Source organism: Cebus imitator, unplaced genomic scaffold, assembly GCF_001604975.1.
Source record: "Cebus imitator isolate Cc_AM_T3 unplaced genomic scaffold, Cebus_imitator-1.0 Scaffold76, whole genome shotgun sequence".
Lineage (NCBI taxonomy): Eukaryota > Metazoa > Chordata > Mammalia > Primates > Cebidae > Cebus > Cebus imitator.
In genome coordinates this window covers 7,232,665-7,253,684 of record NW_016107391.1, presented here as the reverse complement: position 1 = coordinate 7,253,684, position 21,020 = coordinate 7,232,665, and the positions used below count along the sequence as shown (strand labels likewise).

Sequence of the window (21,020 nt, the reverse complement as noted above, 5' to 3'; positions counted from 1 at the left end):
AGGTCTCCATAGCTCTCATTGTGAACGAATTAGTTTGGGTTTGATTGTTCTTTGTTGTGCACATCAAAGTTATGAGTGAGTAATGCATCTGTGTACTCTTGAAAGACGATATTCTACCTGTGGAGGGAGGGTAGAGAAGCACTCCCAAAGAGGATGCTTGTGGCGTGGGCATCATATAGGTTAGAAAATGTCATTTTGTGGCTGGGCATCGTGGCTCATGCCTGTAATCCCAGCACTTTGGGAGGCTGACGTGGGCAGGTCACCTGAGGTCAGGGGTTCAAGACCACTCTGGCCAAAATGGTGAAACCCCTTCTCTACTAAAAATAAAAAATAAAAAATTAGCTGGACATGGTTGCAGGCGCCTGTAATCTCAGCTACTTGGGAGGCTGAGGCAGGAGAATGGCTTGAACCTGGGAGGCAGAGGTTGCAGTGAGCTGAGATTGTGGTACTGCACTCCAGCCTGGGCGACTCCATCTCAAAAAAAAAAAAAAATGTCATTTTATGTTTAAAGTATAAGCTAATGTTTATGTGTCTGGCACCAGGTAAAGTGAAAACTCGCATGGTTATACACACTAGTTTGCGTTGAACATATGCCCATGATTGGCTTTGTAACCACAGCAGACTAGAAACCTGAGAAAGTGTTGATAGTTTTCACTGGAATAGAGTAGAGACACTCATATATTTTAGCAAACTTTACCTAAAATTTGAGAAGCTAATGAACATATCTGTATAGTGTTCATGTTGGTGTTCCCTTTGGAGTTCTTCCTGAGCAGGACCATGTTGATGCTCCCAGGAGGTGACTGGAACAGGAGTGCTGGTATCCACCAGGGTGGGGAAATAATAGCCTGAAATGTTATCATTTGTAGTTTTGCTGCTGCTGTTTGTATGGTACAATAGGTCTAGACCTGCTGTGTATTTGTAAAAGCGCATGCAATAGATAGATGAGGAGAAATGCAAAACAGCTGTCAACAGTGCAAATATAACACTGCACTGCAGTGTGAAAACACTGTGGTCCTTACACCGTCCTTTAATAAAAATAGGCTTTTAACTGCATCATTTTCTCTTAGTCGTGTAGTAAATCTTCTGTTTACAGAACTTAGCCTGAGTATTTTGTAAAAGTCAAGCAGCCAAGAAGTTTGATTTCCTCAACAGTCTTTGTCTTGCCTTTTTACAGATGGAGTAAAATCAGGTGTGTAAAAAATAAAAAAGCAGTTTGAGCTGACGTGAAAGGTATTTCAGATTTATGCTTTGCAGATGATATTGGTATGATTAATGCATTCATTGCTTTTTTTTATTGCTTTTTACAGATAATGTACATAATGCATGGAAAATGTTGTGGATTTAAATCTTTGCCAGGTTTAGACTGTGAATATCAACAGATGTTATCATATAAGTACCATAATTATTATAAAATAAAAAATTTGTCATGAAATTCAGTGACATAAATTTCATTTATGTAAATTGCTTTCATTAGTATAAAACCTTAGTGTAGCTGTTAGGGTTTGGGAAGCACTTTAGATGAGATTAGCTTGGTATAAAGTGGTCACAAATGGGTTGCTTTAAATTTAACTGACAAGAAAATAACATTCAAAGCTTAGGAAGTTACCGAGGCATTTGTTTTCAGTCTGCATTGCTGGTACCGCTTAAACAGGTTGACCATGAATTAATAACAATAGACTGCGGGCTCAATAATTGCAGAAAATAATTGAAAGGAGACCTTAAATAATCACTCAAAAGTATTTTGATCTTGCTCTTTTCTATTCTGTTTCTGTTTTTCTTTGGTATGCCTGCCTACCACTTTAGTACTGCCATTATCAACAGCGTTTGGGTTTGCACAGCAGGAGTTTTGTCAATAGTTTGTTAGGTACGTTAGGGCCACGACACAGAACTTGCATTTAGATGTGTCAGAATACAAATAGTGGGTGCCTGATGAAGCAGCTGTAATGGCTGAGCAGCCACTGTGTTCTTAGCAAAGACAGTGCTGTCCTCACATTCCTGTGGCTGGGCAGCGGCCAGTTGCTCTCTGCCCTCAGGAGGGATTCGGTCCAGCAGTGTCGACAGGTGGCTGAGGTTCTTCTTCCCTGGCCCTGAGCTCTCTATGTTCTGCTCTTTTTCTTACATCCTTTCAAACAAAACAAAGCCGTACTATTCTCTCCGCTGTGTTGCAGATCATTACTGTTATATTGCCCTTTTGATCTAGGTTAGAGCGGGGCATTCTGACTCATTTACTGAATTTCACAGAAGGACACTAAACCAGATTGAGATCATGGAATTACTTGTGGTCATACTGGGTCATGTAGCAGTTAGCAGATGCCAGCTCACATCCCTGGTTCCCACAGCAACATTTTTAGATCCTACTGTGACATAGAAAGGTTGTTTCTTTTCTTTCTTTTTTTTGTTTTTAGGCAAGATCCTGTTATCTGAGGACTACTTGCTGGATTAGTTTTCTCCCTTAAATGTGTTTTACTATACTTCCCGGAGGAAGGGAATGTCCGCCAGCTGAAACAAACAAAGCTGTACTTGTTTGGGAGTAGCCCAGGTATCACTGTTGAGCAATCAGAGGTCATTTAATTGTATCATTAAAATCAGTCATATGAAAACAGCAAACGCTGCTAATGACTCTGTTTGCTCACATGCTCTCAGCCAACAGGGCAGGATGGAGGCTTTTTTTTTTTTGAGATGGAGTCTTGCTCTGTTGCCCAGGCTGGAGTGCAGTGATGTGATCTCGGTCCAATGCAACCTCCACCTCCCAGGTTCAAGCAATTCTACTGCCTCAGCCTCCCGAGTAACTGGGATTATAGGCACCTGCCACCAAGCCCGGCTGATTTTTTGTTTTTTTTTAGTAGAGATGGGGTTTCACCATGTTGGCCAGGCTGGTCTTGAGCTCCTGAGCTCAAGTGATCCACCTGCCATGGCCTCTCAAAGTGCTGGGATTACAGGCATGAGCCTGGCTGCTGAGGATTTTCACGATGTCATACATCAAACTGACTTCAAGTGCTCTGTTCTCGCCATTGCAGCCCTCTCTGTGGACATGCACCAGGTGCGTGGAGCAGCCCCAGGGTGGCTGGGCCTGGAGTCACATGGTGTGGTTCTGTCAGGATCAGTGTACCCAGCAAAGCTGTTGGGCTTACATCCACTGAGAGGCAAGCGCCACCCTGGATCCAAGTTGCGGAAGGAGGAAGATGCAATAGAAGGACCTGGTTTTGTTTTTGCCCAGAAGAGCTCCTAGTTGTGTCAGGCAGGTGGCTCGTCTAAATTGTACAAGGTGGTTGATTTTTTTCAACTTGCCATGTTGGTCAGGTACTGAAATGTAAAGTGCTGTGCTAAGAAGCCAAAGGAGGTGCTCTTCAGGCGGCCGCCGCCAGGAGAAGCAGAGTTTTGACTTGGTTCTTGATGGTCCGATATGTGGTTGTAAGGGAAGGCACTAAGGGAGGGGCCAGCAGGTGGCATAGGTCAAGGACAGGGAGAAAGAGGACACACCTTGTTTGCAGTGTGTGGGGAAAGGAAGGCCCTAAGGTGGGTTCAGTGAGCTGGGTTACAGCGTACAGGGAAGCTTCCTGGGGGAGCTTTCCCACCAGTGTAGGGTGTCTGAAAGCAAACTCTTGTCTCACTTTCCTTCAGATGGCTTCTTCTTCTCAGTAGCCGCACCACTGTCCTCTCAAGCACCTAGACCTGAACCCGAAGAATTATCCTGGTGACTTTTTTTTACCAAGAACTGGTCAGTCACCCTGTAATCTTTCATAGAACTGTGCTGCTGGTCCGGGTACAGCTGCCTTCCCGCTAGAGTTCTGGGAGGAGCTTCCTGGCCACATGTTACCTTTAGGCTCTCCCTGCTCCCACTGGCCCGCGTGCCACTTGGTCATGACCGAGTTAATCCCACTGCCTTCCTTTTATGTTTTAGAGGGTGTGCTTCATCTTCACAGAGGTTTTCAAGGCTGTCCATGGCCCAGCCCTAAGCTCACCTCACGTTACTCCTCTGCAAGAAGCTCTTTCTTCAGAGGTGAGAACTGTAATGTACCTGAGAGTTCACCCAATCATCCCTTTCACTGAAGATCTGGGGAAAACAAGGCTCAGACATCGGGAGTACCTTGACCAAGCCCACGAAAATTAGTGGCCATGCTGGAATTGGAACCAAGGCCCTCTCCATCTCAGTTCAGTGTTTTTTGTTTGTTTCTAGAGATGGGGTCTTGCTCTGTCACCCAGGCTGGAATACAGGGGCATGATCCTAGCCCACTGCAGCCTGGAACTCCTGGGCTCAAGCGATCCTCCTGCCTCAGTCTCCTGCACAGCTGGGATTACAGGTGTGAGCCCCCACACCCAGCTCTTCAGTTCAGTTCTTTTCTTCCTTTATTCAAACTGTTGTTCTCTTTCCCATGCCCCATCTGACCCTATCCTGCCCCTTCTGTTCACATCCTATCCATTTCTAGAAAGTTTTTCTTGATTTTTATGCACTTAACAATAAACAGTTATTGATCATTTACTGTAGGCTAGATACGGTGCCAGACCCTGGGGTAGGGCAGTTAACAAAGCAGGTACTGTCCGCATGCTCACAGAGTACACAGCGTAGTGAGGGAGGGAGAACAAAGAAAAAAGTGAATAGATCATTATAAGTTATGCTAAGTGCCAGGAAGAAAAATCTTAACAGCAAATGGTTAGTGAACACTTAAACTATGGGCCATTGCACTATGGGAAGAACTTTACGTGTGTTCATTCATTTAATCCTTACAGAACCTTGTGAAATAGATTTCTCTAATTTTATAGAGGAGGAAACTGAGACCTTGACTAAGTGACTTGCCCAAGGTCTCACAGCTAGTAAGTGTGGAGTCAGGACTGGAGTCCAGGCAGTCCATATTGTTAGTGGCTCAGATACTGCCTCTGCATCAGAAAGGGGTGCTGTGAGAGAGAATAATGGGAAGACCTACTTCTCTTTGAGAAGCATGGTCAGGGAATGCCTTGGTAAGGAAGCAATAAGCTGATGCATTAAAAAAGAGACCAATCAGAGGACAGAGTAGTGGGGACAGAAGTTAAATCAGGGAGAGTAGTAAGGAGGCTGTTACGTCACTCCAGCTGAGACAGCCTCACTGGGGTGGACATAGCGGGAGATTGTGCATTGGAACAGTGACAGGAGAAGCGGAGATGTATAGAGGTTGGAGCGTTTGGAGTTTACATGAGCAGAAACCAGTGGTAGCACACGTAACTCTTAACAGAAAATGCAGATATAAAGAGAATACCGAGGTTTCTCTGACTATCAAGGAGTGTGATGGATGGTAAGGAACAAGGGTGAATGGTATCAAGAATGACTCCCAGATTTCAGGCCTGGAGGAAATAGGTGGCTGGAAGTGATATTTACTGAGTTGGGGAAGTGTGGGGGCAGAGGAACAGGTTTGGGATGCAGGGATCAAGATTTCTGATTTGGACACCGTTATAAGGGAGTGCTGTGAGGCATCCAAATGTCAACTTCCAGAAAATTTATGTCTGAAATAGAAACCCGGAGGTGAGGTCTGGGTTGGAGAATCATGGGTATGCATGGAAAAAAGCCAAGGTAATAGATGAGATGACTCAAGAAGAAATTATAGTGTGAGAAGAGAGGATGGCTGAGGACTCAGTCCATTTAGGGGTGAGTTAGAAGAGGAGGACCTGGCAAAGACAGGAAAGATTTGTTAGAGAAATGGAAAGAAGATGCCGGCTTATGCCTGTAATCCCAGCATTTCGGGAGGCCAAGGGAGAAGAATTGCTTGAGACCAAGAGGTTGAGGCTGCGGTGACCTATGATTGTGCCACAGCACTCCAACTTGGGTGATAGAGTGAGACCTTGTCTCAAAAAACAAACGAACAAACAAACAGATAGAAAAGGAAAAAAATCAGGTCAGTGTTGTGTCACAGAATCCAAAACAAGATGGTGTTTCAAAAGGAGGGAAGTATCAATTCTGCTGAGACACCAAGTAAGATGAGGCCCAGAGGATGACCATTGGAGGAAGCAGCATGGAGGGTATCAGTGACTGTAGTATGGATGGTTTTGGTGCGTGGGGTGCAGGCCAACCTGGAGGGGAGGTGGCGCTCATATGCTTTATACAGATCCAACAGTCTCAGACATTAGTCTGTTGTGTTTCCTTCCATTTAGAATTCACTCCTAGAGTTATCTTATACTTGTTTGTGGTGTTCTTTCAGGCTTATTTTTTAAATTAAAAAAATTGTTTTTAAAGATGAGGTCTTTCTCTGTCACCCAGGCTTGAGTACAGTGGTGGGATCGTAGCTCACTGCAGCCTCCAACTCCTGGATCGCTCAAGCGATCCTCCTACCTCAGCCTCCCAAGTAGCTTGGACTACAGGCACATGCCATCATCCCTGGCTAATTTTTAAAACATTTTTTTGTAGAGGTAAGGTCTCACTATGTTGCCTAGGTTGGTCTTGAACTCCTGACCTCAACAATCCTCCCCCTTCAACTTCCCAAAGTATTGGGATTATAGGCATGAGCCATCGCTCCTGGCCCAACCTTGTTTTGGTATTAATTAAGCATCTTAGAGCTTTGATATAGGGCCTATCAATGTTAGAATTAGAAAGGAAGGGGGAACTGAGGCCCGGGGTAATGTGGTTTGTTCAGGGTGACAGTGAACTAGTGGCAAAGTTAGGACAACACTAAATACAACTTAGATTATGAACAGGATAATGTAACTGTTTACCTGTCTCTCTCTCCAGCTAAGGTAAAAGCACCTTGAGGACAGAGACTTGGATTGTGCCTGTGTACATCTCCCGTAGTACCCAGCCCAGGGTTACCTAGTGTTACCTAGTTGTATTTTGAATGCATGAGGGCCCCTGATTTGGTTCACCATGGATGATCCTAGTCGGTGCACTTATCCCCAGGGGAACATAGTGTTTCATCTTTCTGTCCCCTACAGGATACATGTAGTCCTTTCTCACCAGGGACTTTTCCTCTCCCTTATCTCCTTACTCCTAGCCATAGATGATTGCTAATGGTGATGAGCTTATCTGGCGTCTAAGTTGCTGTGTCCGAGAGATGAGAGAGGGTGCCCTGTAGTGCCACGTGGCACTTTGCAGAACAGCAGCACCGACTGTGCCTTTGTGCTGCATGCAATATTGAGACATCAGAGAAGAAAATGGGCTCTCATGGTGTCTCCAGTCAGTTGCCTCCCATCATGAGAGACTAAGGCTGGCACTTAGTCTTTTAGCACCATGGTTTCAGCCACCCACTTCTGCAGCCACAGTCAGTTGAGAATATTGATGTTCTGAGGTCCTGTGGTAGATTCTTCTGGGACTCCATCGAATACCACACTGGGAGGCTGCCGCAGGCCTGTTCCCTGGCATCCATTAGGCATTCATTTCTGTTTCAAGGCAATTCTTTAATCTCAAATTCTTTTCCTTTCCTTTTCTGTGACCACTGGTCCAGCATTCCTGGCCGATTTTTCTTTTTTCTAAATCATAACTTGGTGGTGTGCTATGAAGAAAAGCTAAAATATATTGGCAATATTCTTGAGGAATTAACGGGTAACTCTTAATATTGCATCATTACCTGAAATGCAGCCAAATCAGTTTTCTTTGTGACAGATCAGAGGACTACACAGTATTTTATGAACTAATGAGTGTTTTGAGTGTCTACTAGGTGTTAGTAGCTCACTGTTAGGTGACCTATAAAATAACATAGGTTGTTTCATTGAAGCTTCCCAGCAGCCTTCTCAGGTTAGGTGTTAGCATCCCCACTTTGCTTATGGTGGAAAAGTCAGGGAAGTTAAAGAGCTTGCTCAAACTCGCAGAGGAAGTGGGCTGCGGAGCCATCATTCCAGGGCCAGATATCCCACCTCAGGTGACCCCTCTTCTCTTAACACAAGTCTATATTTTGAAGGATTGTAGAATAACAAAGGACGTGGATTGCAGTTTGTTTATGAATGTCTTAGAGCTTTGAATGGACAACTCTGCTTTTCAGAATTGAGTCTATTTCTGCTGTTTAGGAAGAAATGTTTATTTTGGAGTGCTTAAAGGAGGCTATATGTTATTTGCATGTTTCGAAGAAGAAGATTGCCAGCTACTGATAGGAATTTGACTTGAAAATTGCCACATGGTTCCCTATACCCTACCCTGAAAGCGTTGGTTTATAATACTGGATTGATCAATGATCAGTTCTAAGTCTGTTACAGATTGGAGTTCATCTTCTGTCTAGAGGGGAAAGTCTCTTCCAGATGGGTCTGCAGAAAGCAGCTGAAAACTTTATTTGGAGAATTGGAACTCTGCATAGAGAAGATAAACATCTAAGCCACTAACCATATAGCCGTGGATACAGATGAATAGAAGAGAGGGCCATTTGAATTCTGAGTTTCTTTTTTAAAATTTTGAAATTTATTTTTATTATTTTTTTAAGAGATGGAGTCTCTGTTTCTTAGGTTGGAGTGCAGTGACGTGATCATAGCTCACTGTAGCCTCAAATTACTGGGCTCAAGCGGTCCTCCTACCTCAGCCTCCTGAGTAGCTGGGACTATAAGTGCATGCCACATTGCCTGGCTAATTTTGTTTTTTTTGAGATAGAGTCTCGCTCTGTCACTCAGCCTGGAGTGTAGTGGTACAATCTCAGCTAACTGCAACCTCTACCTCCTGGGTTCAAACGATTCTCCTGCCTAAGCCTCCTAAGTAGCTGGGATTACAGGTGCATGCCATCACGCCTGTCTAATTTTTGTATTTTTAGTAGAGATGGTTTCACCATGTCAGCCAGGCTGGTCTTGAACTCCTGACCTCAACTGATCCCCCTGCTTTGGCCTCCCAAAATCCTCCCTTTGGCTGATGTCAGCCACTGTGCCCAGGCCTGGCAAATTTTTAAATTTTACTCTTTTTTTTTTTTTTTTGAGACACAGTCTCGCTCTGTTGCCCAGGCTGGAGTGTAGTGGTGTGATCTTGGCTCACTGCAACTTCTGCCTCCCAGGTTTAAGTGTGTCTCCTGACTCAGCATCCTGAGTAGCTGGGATTACAGGTGCCCAGCTAATTTTTGTATTTTTAGTAGAGATGAGGTTTGGGCAGGCTAGTCTCGAACTCCTGACTTTGTGATCCGCTTGCCTCGGCCTCCCAAAGTGCTGGGATTACAGGCTTGAGCCACTGCACCTGGCCTTAATTTTACTTTTTTGTAGAGATGGAATCTTGCTATGTTGCCCAGGCTAGTCTTGAATTCCCGGCCTCAAGTTATCTTCCCACCTTGGCCTCCCAAAGTACTGGGATTATAGGCCAGAGTCCCCACACCTGGCCAATTCAGAGTTTCTTAAAGTATCATTCTCTTATGTAAGTTTGCGGGTGAGTCTCTTCCATATTTCTATGTGTTTAAAACTGCAAGCTTTGGCTGGGTGTGGTGGCTCATGTCTGTAATCCTAGGGAGGCCGAGGCGGGTGGATCATCTGAGGTCAGGAGTTCGAGCCAGCCTGGCCGACATGGTGAAACCCCATCTCTACTAAAAATACAAAAATTAGCTGGGCATAGTGGCATGTGCCTGTAATTCCAGCTACCTGGGAGGCTGAAGCAGGAGAACTGGAACCCAGGAGGCAGAGGCTGCAGTGAGCCAAGATTGTGCCACTGCACTCCAGCCTGGGTGACAGAGTAAGACTCTGTCTCAAAAAAAAAAAAAGAAACTGCAAGCTTTAAATGGAAGAGTTTAACATTTATAGGTTACTCATACTCTACAGATATCCACCAGGCCTCTCATTCTAATAGGAATGATACCCACCTGTTAACATTTGTGTGGCATGTTTGGCTGGTAAATACATTTTAAAATATGATTTCATAATATCTTTATAATTTCAAAAACATAGAAAAGTGTAAAGAAGAAAAATAGACCTTTCTGCTTTCTGAAAATCTTTCAGCTCACTTAAAAATGATGTCTGTGAATATGTATTTGTGTGAATGTGTATTTGTGTGAATGTTTGTGTGAATGTGTGTTTGTGTGAATATGTGTTTGTGTGAATATGTGTTTGTGTGAATGCGTGTGTGAATGTGTGTTTGTGTGAATGTGTTTGTGTGAATGCATGTTTGCATGTTTGTGTGAATTCGTGCTTGTGTGAATGTGTGTTTGTGTGAATGTGTTTGTGTGAATGTGTGTGTGTGAATGCATGTGTGAATGTGTATGTGAATGTGTGAATGTGTGTGAATGTGTGAATGTGTGTTTGTGTGTGTCTGAATGTGTGTGTGTGTGTGTGTGAGAATGTGTATGTGTGTGTGTGTGTGTGTGTGTGTGAATGTGTGTTTGTGTGAATGTGTATGCACGTATATATGTTTGGGATCATATTGTAGATACTTTTTGGCCAGTTGCTTTTTTCGTTTTATGAATAGCACATATTTACACATCAGTAAAATATTTTACCTCATGATTTATTTTTTTCTTTTTTGACACAAGGTCTCACTGTGTCACTGAGGCTGGAGTGCATTGGTGCCATCTTGGCTCACTGCAGCCTCTATCTTCTGGGCTCAGATGATCCTCCTACCTCAGCCTCCTGAGTAGCTGGGACTACAGGCAAGTGCCACCACACCTGGCTAATTTTGGTATTTTCTGTAGAGACTGGGTTTCACCACGTTGCCCACACTGGTCTCGAACTCCTGGGCTTAAGCAGTCCACCCACCTTGGCCTCCCAAAGTTCTCGGATTGTAGGCATGAGCCACTGCACCTGGCTTACCACATGGTTTTGAATGGTGGGAGATACAGAAATTATTCCATTGAACATAAAAGCCATATTTAATTTAGCCAATCCCTTTCTATGGTAACCAGCCTCACAGATGAGGCTTGTGAGCCCATCTTTTCTAAATGCTCAGCATTAATGCTGTCAGTTGGACACAAAAGTGTCAGGGAGCTGTACAAGGTGGTTCTTGCTAAAGATACTCAGGATCTCGATGCTCATTGAGATCAGGCATAGATCCAGTCACCTGTTAAAAAAGCAAATAGAAATCATCACCTAGATAGAATTGATCCATTGAAGCTAAAAAATCAAGCCCTTCAAGTGACTTGAGACAGCCAGAAGGAAAATGTGATGTTATAGGGCTTTGTAGCCACCATTCTCACAGCTTAGTGCAAAGGTATAGGATATATTTTCACAGAAATGTTTCTCTTTCAGAGAGTTTTTTCAGATAAAGAAGGCTTGTTTAATTCAGGAAGAGTTATTTCATAGGAAATTAAATCTTTGTAAATCCTCTGCCACATTTCCACACTTGCTAGTTCTCTGGCAAATGATGGCTTTCGAGTGGTTCAGGAAGGGTTTCTTGAAAGCAAACGGTTTCATGTTTTAGACGTATTTGTGTTTTTATTTTTTAATTGGATAAGTGAGAGACATGTATTTTCCCTTTGTATTTGTCTCTGAGTGATGTTGCCGGTTCTGAAACTCAGAATGGTAATTAATTACTAGTAATGATTTTTTAAAAAAAATTTCACTTGGTGAAAATGTTTTCTTGGGTGTGATGAATGACTTCAAAGCACTTTTACAACACAACCAGTGATGCTGGGCAGGCGCTGGAGAGCGGCTGCTGCTTAGAGATCAGTAATTGTTACATCATGGTTTGGTATGCTTGGTGGTATCTAATCAGGTCGTGTGCTTGGGAACCATGAAATAATTCTCTTTTCAAGTCCTAGTGCATCATTTTTTCTGACATTGATCAAAGGTTGGAAAACTAGTATTATATTTGTAGCCAGGGTATTCATAACTGTCTTACATTCTTAATCTTTTGGCTATTTGGTTGAAATATATCTACGCCTCTTAAATATTGAAAGCATAATATCCTTTAACCTACAACTGCAGAGTTAAAATGAATTTTATGTGAAATATTTAGTTGTGGACCACATCTTCAGCTTTTTATATGCCACAGTGGTCTTGTTTTTTTCCCTTCCATTGTCTGATAGTGAGGTCATTTTCAGTCCTCTGAGAAATTCTATTCCCAGCCAGATGCGGCTCATATATTAAAAGTAGCACCTGTGGCTAATATCACAGCAGCTTACCATAAATTTACATGGTAACTAGGATTATATCTGTCAAGACTGTTAAAAAACATCTAGATTTAATTTGATTTCCAGTATTGTAGAAGCTATCCAACATTTTGCTTCATAACTATATTTTAAAAGTTAAAAATCACTCCATTGTTAAGTTTTATAGCACTCCTAGTGCCCATTAAGTTGATTTGTTCAATGGAGGTCAGAGTAAAGCAACTTGGCTACATTAAGATCGGAAACCAACCCATTTGTGACAAATTTAGTCCTTTCGTGTGAATCTTCTCAACGTTTCTGCACTGATTGGATTCAGGTGTAGCTTATGTCAGTAGCATTTAACCTCAAAAGAATGAGCAATCTGATTGCGTTGTTGTAAATTATGAAGCATTTTGCTTTTGCTTGTTCAAATGTAACTGTTGACTCTGTTGCCCCTGCCTGACTGCGCCGTTGCATATGCCTAACTACGAGTGGTATGGGTTTGAAGACATCTCAGAAAATTGGGGTACATGCCCTCATCCCTTTCCCTCCTTTATGTGCCCTTCCTAAACGCCTTTATTCCCCATTATCCTTTGAGTCATCTCCCACATGTTACGATCTGCACACCTGCAGTTATAAAATTATTTTGGGGTGTCATTATATCATGTTGTTCACCAACTTTCCAGCATTTATGAATACAATAATGAGTCACTGTAAATCAAAATAATTTACAAGTTACAGAGCATCTGCTCCTGCAAATAAGAATGGAATGATGAATTTCTTTGGTGTCCTCTCATTTGACATGGGTCCTTAAAACAAAACTGGTAACATATTTCTCTGTATTTGTAAAATTTAGCTAGCAGTCCAGAATGGAATTAAAATGTAAGTTCAACTTTCTGGAAATTTTGTGTTTTAAAACATGTTATAAATATAAACCAATGAAGAAACAAGCAAAGTCTGTTTCCTCATTAGTAGTTGCGATTGGCTTGGCAGTCATCTTGCCTCTGAATGAGACAGTTGTCATGTTAAGTGTTGGCGCTGAGGCAAGGGCAGCGTGCCGTAGCCCAGAGTGGAAATGCCCGCTTTCAGCTGGAACTCAGTGTGGAGGCTCTTTCTGCTCTGTTGATCTTTCTGGAGGGAAGTTATAAGCTTCTTTGGCCTGGGTCACACTAAGGAAGTGGAATGGCAACCAAGAATTATTATGCTAAATATGATGTAGTGATAGAAAAAAGATGATTGGAAGTGAGGCTAAAATTATAATTTAGTTTGTTGCCAAGTGTGATTGGTCACTTTAACAGAATAAGAAAATACCATTAATAACTGATTTGGAACCTTGTAAAATATTTCTTAGTGAATTTTGACGTCTTCTTTGTGTACTAGGATGAGTTGAGTTCTGTGGGTGACTTGGGTGCCCTGGTTGTGACTCTGGCTTGCTGTGCAAGTTCCCCTTGGACATCCATGGAGAGGAAGAGTGAGAATGAGATGGCTGTGCCCAGCCCCGGCCTCTCGCACAAACTTCTGGATTGCTTTCCCTCTGCTCCCTCATTCCTTAACAGCTGTCCGTGGTTGATCTTTCTGTCCTCCCCAGCCGGCACTGGATGCTCCTTGAGGGACAGGAACTATGACCAGGGCCAGAGCCCAGGACGGTGCTCGGTACAGAGCAGCAGATTGGTGACTGTGTATATCACATGCTTTCAGGAGCAGACTGTTGGGAAGATTCTGGGATTTCCAAACATGTTTAAGGTTTCAGATCCTGTGTGGAAAGCGGAAATGAAACTGATAACTCGTTTTGCTGACCCTGATCCTTTTTCTCTTCAGTCATCCATTGCAGTATGATTTTGTTTCTAAACGTATCAGTTGATGTTCTGAAGGGGACAGGATTCATGAAGTTGATGGTGATAAGGCTGCCTTGCCATAGAGCTACCTTTAAGATCCCCAAATTTAGCCTAAAAGGGCCCAGGAGCTGCATTTGTCCAATGGCCAAAGACAGAACCTGAGAAGGTTAATTTTGATACTAGAAGACCTGTTTATTTTCAGGGAGAAGCATTATTTCTCTCTTCAACTTAGAGATGAATTAAATCCTAAAATGATCACTGAAGTACACAGTGCCAGCTTTTGTCACTCCTTAATGCCCTGTTACCTTAGGTGTAGGAAAAATGGCTATAATTTAAAACCAAATGAGCCAATTCTATAGCACTACATAGGTATAAAGTACTTTTGCGGGCATTAACTTAAAAGACAATGTTTAGCTTGGTTCTTTCTTAATTCACATTCCATGTTGAGAAGTGAAAACCGTGGTATTAACTTTATTTTTATTTAGAGTTTTGTTTTAAGCTTTGTAAAATAGTGTTGTGTATTTGTGTTTTCAGATTTCAGATTATATCAGTAAAGCATTTATTTCTTCTAATGAAATCCTTATTTAGCAAAATTTGGCTATTATAATAATACAGTTCGTATTGGATAAACACATATGTCCATTTTACATGAAAATATTTTTTTATTCGTTCTGTCCACAGATATGTTTTTAAAAAATGCACGCAACTTTTCCTTTGCTAACTTAAAGATGAATTTTATTTGAGAAATCAGTTACTTTGGCGTTCTGAGACCAGGTTGTAAATCTAATATTGCAGTGTTTTAGGACTATAATTAAGAATAGGTTCTGCTGGTAAATGTTGGGAAGAGGCAAAGAAGAAAGTTACAATACATTGCCTATTTACCAATTAACCATTACCTGCCAAAAGCACATCAGACTCACACAGCGGACATCCGCTAATCCAGCGGTTAGCTGTTCCGGGCTCTAATGCACACTGTTTTACACGTTAACGGTTTTGAAGTTCCAGGCCAAAGCTGACCTTTCACATGTGCTCCGTTCACAGTAGGAATCTCCACTCACTGCTTCCTGTCAGAATGGATTATGGTGACACAGCCCAGGGCCCACTTTGGCTGCAATTAAGTTTTTGATCAGAATTATTTCGTTCACAAACAATCACATTTGTTAAAATGTTACATCTGCCCTGAGAACCACTGGCAGACTCTCAGTTTATCAGTGTGGTGCGAGTGTAATTCTTCATTTGTTTTTCATAAAATGGCAAACCATCTTATATATGTTATTTAATGTTTTTTCTTTTGTTGGTTTCTGCCTTTCATTTCATTGGGTTTGGAAGGAAACTGTGTCTTGAAATTAGTTTGAAGCTGCTTGAAGACTGGGAATTCGAAGGGAATTGCTTTTGGTGCAGAATAAAATTATCCAGTTGGGAGCCAAGACTCAAGTATTATTTCCAAAAATTGTTAGTGGTGGTTCTGTTTCTCACACGAGGAAACGTTTTAGCCTTGTGAGTGTGGGGTTTGAAGCTCTGCTTCTTGGTCTGCAGCGCCTGTAGCCTCCATGCCTACAATGTCGCTGCCTTTGGGTAATTATCATAAGGCATGTCTCCAGATCCGCCACTGTTGCCGTCAACTTTGATGCCAGAAGTGAAACCAGTCCTGCTTCAGTAGACTTGCCTGTCATGCTTCTTTGCCTTCCTTTTAGAAGTCATTTTCTCACTAAGGAATCGCAGCAGAGAGACACCGAAGGAACCTTTTTTCTGAATGACCATTTTTTGTCTATAAAGTGATTTGGGCAATGGTGAAACTTTTGAGTTTTATAGCTGATGTTCACTATTTGCCGAGGGTGTCCTCTCACCGCTTTGTGACCTTCCTATTCTGGAGAAGAGTCTGTGTGCTTGGGAGCTTTATGTGTTGGGTGGGGTACTTTGGGAGCACAGGATTAGAGTTTGACTTAGAATGGAAATTAACCTTTGACTTAATTGTGTGTGAGAGTGGAGGCTGGGAAGCTGGTGCTGAGGGAATGGAGTTAGGAGGCTGTGAAGTTAGGAATGCTTGAATGCTGTCTGAGAGGTTTCGAAATTTTAATTACTTTTCAAAAATATATATTTAGAATACTGTTAAAGGAATTTTTACCAGGTTTTAAAATATTGCATTAAAACTCAAACCATTTCCCCTTTGTTTTGACGTAACTAAACTCATTTATTACTAACTCATAAAGTTACAAGGGGCAAAAGAAAGGTGTTGTACCCAAAAACCTTTTTAGCTATAATTTTTTAAGCTTTTTAATAAAGCAGGGCCTAGCTGCACATTTAAAATCCAAAGACTTTACTTAAATGGGATAATGTAAGTACTGGCTATATTAATATTACCTTCCTATTGTCAGATTTGTGAGCAGGCGTAAATCTGTTTTCTTAAATCTATTATAATTGTGTTTTTTACTCTTTTAAAAATCATATTTGGAATATACCTGACTATATTTAGTATTTAAAGGAAATACATTTAAAGAAAATACTGAATAGTATTACATTTTAAAAGAAAACCCCAAGTAACCTTCCAAAAACAGGCATTCCTAAGTTTCTTTTACCTGTCATCATTCAATACCGTCCTGTCTTCTTAAAAAGTGGCACACAGGCAGAAGGTGGCCAGGCGGAATTTGTATCTTATTACAAGCTCATGTTAATGTAGTCATTTTTTATTTTCAGGTTTTGATGTTTTGTTGATTTTTTTTGAGATTCTCAAGTTTTTAGAAGTTGGTATTTATAACTTTTTAAGTTCATGTAATGCATATGGGGCATCTGCTGGGCCATTGGAGGAATCTTCACTTTCAGAGGGTGTTTTTAGGGAAATCTGAGGCAGTCAGGAGAAAGAATGGTGCATAGTGCCCCGTCTGTGCAAAAAACCAGAGGCTCCTAAAATCCTGTGTAGCATCTACCATGTACAGATAACCTCCAGGCTTAAAACTTTAAATGCATTTAAGGAAGGGACAGCCTTCTGCCTGCAGTAAACAGCAGCTTCACATGAAACAGCCAAGAAGGCTCAAAAATGCTCTTTCTGGAAAGACTGAGACAGACATCTGTGCCTTGGGGTCTGCCTCACAGTATATGAAACTGAAAGATAGATTGGACACTTAACTACCTTAAAGTTTTACTGGAGCTTGTAAAAACACTTCTGAGGTCCCAAATAGGTTCTTTATGCCAGACAGAGCACTCTAGATTCTTTCCCAACTACCATGAATAACTGGCCCTCTCTTCCTTAACAATATGATTGGTGACTTAAGGAGACCCCCACTCTGTAATATGAATTTTTTTTTTTTAATCAGTCTCTGTAGAGACTGTCAAAAATTGCCAATGCCGAGTATATTTCAAGTTGTCATGGCGGGATATTGGGAAAAGTTTTCAGTTAGCAATAATAGCATCTCAGATAAACCTCATTGGCTACAATACTGCCACTGTACAAAGCTGAAAAAATTTGTTTTAATCACCTGGAACATGGCATGTTTCTCCTTATGTTGGCCATCAGGTCACACAGTGGGAAGAACTCCACCTATCATGGGTCCACCTGCTTCTTCCCATTATGGGGAAGCTGAGGCTGAGAGGGAGAAGTAACCCTGCCAGGTGAGAGAGCTAGACGTGGACTCAGGCATACCTTCCCTTCGCTGTCTGTGGACTCCGACGCCACAGGACTGTTTGAGTAATTTTCCATCACATTCTGCATGGCCCAGAAAGATTTAAAGTTAAAGCAGAGCACCACTCTTGTAAATAAAATGAATTCAAACTCTAACAATTGTAAGGCATGATTTTCCGAGCCTCCGGGATTTAGTAACTGCTGCCATCCCTGCCAGCGCCAACTCTGTTGGTCTCATGAGGCCTGGTTCTCTGGGTTGTACGTTTCTTTTAGAACCACTCCAGTTTATTTCTGACCTTGTGCCCATACCCCATAGTCATGGTGCAGCGTATTTTTTTGTTTTTTAATAACCCTGGATGTGCAGCTGGTCATATTTCCTAAGGTTTCAATGAAGAATGTATCTCAGAACACCAGGGTAGGAATGGCTCCCAAGTTTGCATTGGGTGCTTGAGGTAAGATTAGGCAGACCCAGAGGGTAGTGGAGAATTTGACCTCATTATGAAACTCTTTAAATGCCATAATTTTGAAAACATAAGATAGGAGTTATTTCAGAGCGACACTCTGCTCTCTAGGCACTAAAGACAGAAATGTGTAAAGCTCTTTTGCATCCTGACTTCCCAGCCTCCTCACAAGCCCTTGGTGAGTGGCCCTCTTCTGGACAAGTGCAGGGGCTGAGTGTGGAGGTTGAGTAGCATGTCCACAAAGACATGTGTGATGGGAAGAAGTATTTTGAGCATAAGAACTTGGTTCCTGGCTGGACATGGTGGCTCATGCCTGTAACCCCAGCACTTTAGGAGGCAAAGGTGAGTGGACCACGAGGTCAGGAGATTTAGACCATCCTGGCCAACATGGTGAAACCCTTTCTTTACCAAATACAACAATTAGCTGGGCGTGGTGGCACATGCCTGTAATCCCGGCTACTCGGGAGGCTGAGGCAGGAGAATTGCTTCAACTAGGGAGTCAGAGATTGCAGTGAGCCGAGATCATGCATTGCAGTAGATCCAGCCTCGGCAATAGCTGTGTCTCAAAAAAACAAAAAAACAAAAACAAAAAAAAAACTTGGTTCCTGAGAAGTCTACTTTTAGAATCTTTTCACAGTACACGCTGCCTGCACCTTGGAGGGTCTGATGATGAGGTTCTTGCCATTTCAGGTTTGGTAGATAGATTATTTGTTCTGACAGGTTTAATTGTCATTGTTTTGGCACACTAGACTGAATACCTGAATTAATTGGTTGCTTTAATAGGTGCTCAACTAAATAGGACTTTATCATATTATTTAATGTTTCCACTGGGAGTTGAAGAAAGAAACTTTTAAAAACCTCATTTATTATAAAACCATCGGATCTTGTAAAAACAAAACAAAACAAAAAAACCCTCATTTATTCCATAAATCCCCAAGTATAGAATTGCCCTTTTAATTTTGCTCCGGAAACTCTGCAATGTATATTAGTAGAGTGTTTAAAGAATCTTTATATTCAGAAGGCCTGGCTTTAAAAGATATATTTGGCATACATGTCTCTCTTCTACATGAAACCATAAAGTGGTTTCTAAAAGAGACAGCTACTCGCTCTATGTGAGATTGTGAAGCTTCTAAAAATAGGTAAAGAAAACCATGGTGCCACATGGAGAATGAGCAGGATGTTTTAATGTTATACAGTGGTTCAGGATACACAATTAAATGAATATTATAACAATTTTGGAAAAAATGGCACAGGGAAAAAAACTATAATAATTTTTTCTTTTTCTGAAACCTGTTACACTTTATGTCTATAATTAAATTTAAAAAATAAAGATTATAGGAAACTTATTATTGCTAAAATTTACTTTTAAGTAAAAGAAAAAAAATGGAAAAAGTATAATCTGACATCAGGGACTTGACCTAAATATGCACACAAAGAGGCTGTGGAGCTGGACATCTGGGACTTGAATTTGCATCCCAGCCTCACTTTTTATGAGATGCAGGACTCTGGGCAAGTGATTGAACCTCTCAGAGCCTCAGTTGTCTCCTCTGTAAAATAGGAATGATAAACCTGTTCCCGGGGTTGAGTGAGTGCCTGGTCCAGAGCAGTTATTTTTCAAATGCTTATTATATTTTACCCTCCTCTTGTTGGTCCCTAGAACTGAACAATGAGAATCAATAGTCAGAATAATGGCGCTGAGATACACTCACATCCATAGTCAGCAAGAATCAAGTTAGGTTCAGAAGGTGCTACTTGATCAGAAAAGAAGCTACTCAAGTGTTGCCATGTAAATGATGAAAATAAAAATTTATGATTAATAATGAAATAGAAAGTAATCAGAGATATCCTGTTCCTTGTGTATACTAGACGATAATATTGTTATTAAAAAATTGAACATTACTGCGTATGTAAGGGCACTGTGCTGTGTGATTGGTTCATGTCATCTCATCTTACCTAGCTGGGAAACGCAGCGCAGCCAAGTCAGATAGCTTGCTAAAGGTCTGGGTTGAGAGAGAGCCCAGATTTTGGATTCCTGGTCTGATGCTCTTTCCATCGTATTGCACTGTTTCTGATACAGTAAATATATTTTTAAAATGTCCTATTCCTTTGCAAATAAAATAAATAAATAAATGAACTATAATTTATCAGTTTCCTTACTGATACTTACTTACCCTCTCGGTTTTTATTACTGTCAGTTCTATAACAAGCATCCTGTGTCTCCTTGTGCATAAGTGTAAGAGTTTCCATACGGTATAAATCCAGAAATGGAATTGCTGGGATAACTTCTGGTACACAGATTAATAAAAATGAAAAGCCAGGATTGTGAGAAGGTCTGGGCTTGATGGCGTTCACATTACAGCCTAGGGACAGGCTCTTTGTCACCATGCATGAGGCCATAGTAACCCATGGCAACCTAAGCCTTTGTGACTTCAGAGCAGTGTCCAAAGCTGATTTTGAAGTGGTTTTGAAAACTGGGGATGGAAAATAAAAAAAACACAGCTCTTGCCCTGTGGGAGTTTGTGGCCTTGTGGGAAAGCTTAGCACTGCTGCCTCACTAAGTTTCAGCAGTTGAAAGAGCAGTATCTATTNAAAAAAAAAAAAAAAAAAAAAAAAGAAGAAACCAAAAAGAAAGAAAGCAAAAAAAACAACGAAAAAGAAAACTGGGGACGGTATACATAAGGTGTAAAGATCATGGAAACATGAATTAGCAAGTGGGGCCTCAGTCTAGGTTACGAGAGCTTTAGGACAAAAAATAATCACTTTTAAGGAAAAGTCACTGTTGATAACACTAACTCAGAATGCTGCCAGTACTGCAGATTTGTAATCTACTACCTTAAACTTTTACAAATGCTCATGGTGTCAAGTTCAGACCCAAGTTACTGAATGTCTGTTGCCTGGAAAGGATACTTTTATATTTTCCCTGTAATTTCCTGAATCAGAAGGCTCCAGTTGTGACAGAAATGTCACTACTTGCTGTCTCCGTTCCTGTACAGAGACCCACAAGAGACTGAAAAATGGTGTTGGTCCAGTTGTCATAGGTTCTGTGCCTTCTGGGACCAGTCCACCAGATGCAGTGTGGACTGCAGTGGAGCTGGGGCTGGGGAGCAAACGCCTGGTCCACTAGTCCTGTCTCATCCACTTGTGTTGTAGTAATCTCATCGCTTTCAGTGGTGGGATC

At 41.6% G+C, this 21,020-nt stretch overlaps 1 protein-coding gene and 1 non-coding gene across 2 annotated transcripts in view; one reads left to right on the top strand and one right to left on the bottom strand.

Moving 5' to 3' along the window:
• Positions 1 to 21,020, top strand: part of PCBD2 (pterin-4 alpha-carbinolamine dehydratase 2) — a 49,330-nt gene that overhangs the window by 10,051 nt on the left and 18,259 nt on the right. The window lies entirely within an intron of this gene.
• On the bottom strand, positions 17,077 to 17,217 carry LOC119471847. Its single transcript, XR_005200939.1, has one exon. It is a non-coding gene; the product is annotated as a U4 spliceosomal RNA (small nuclear RNA).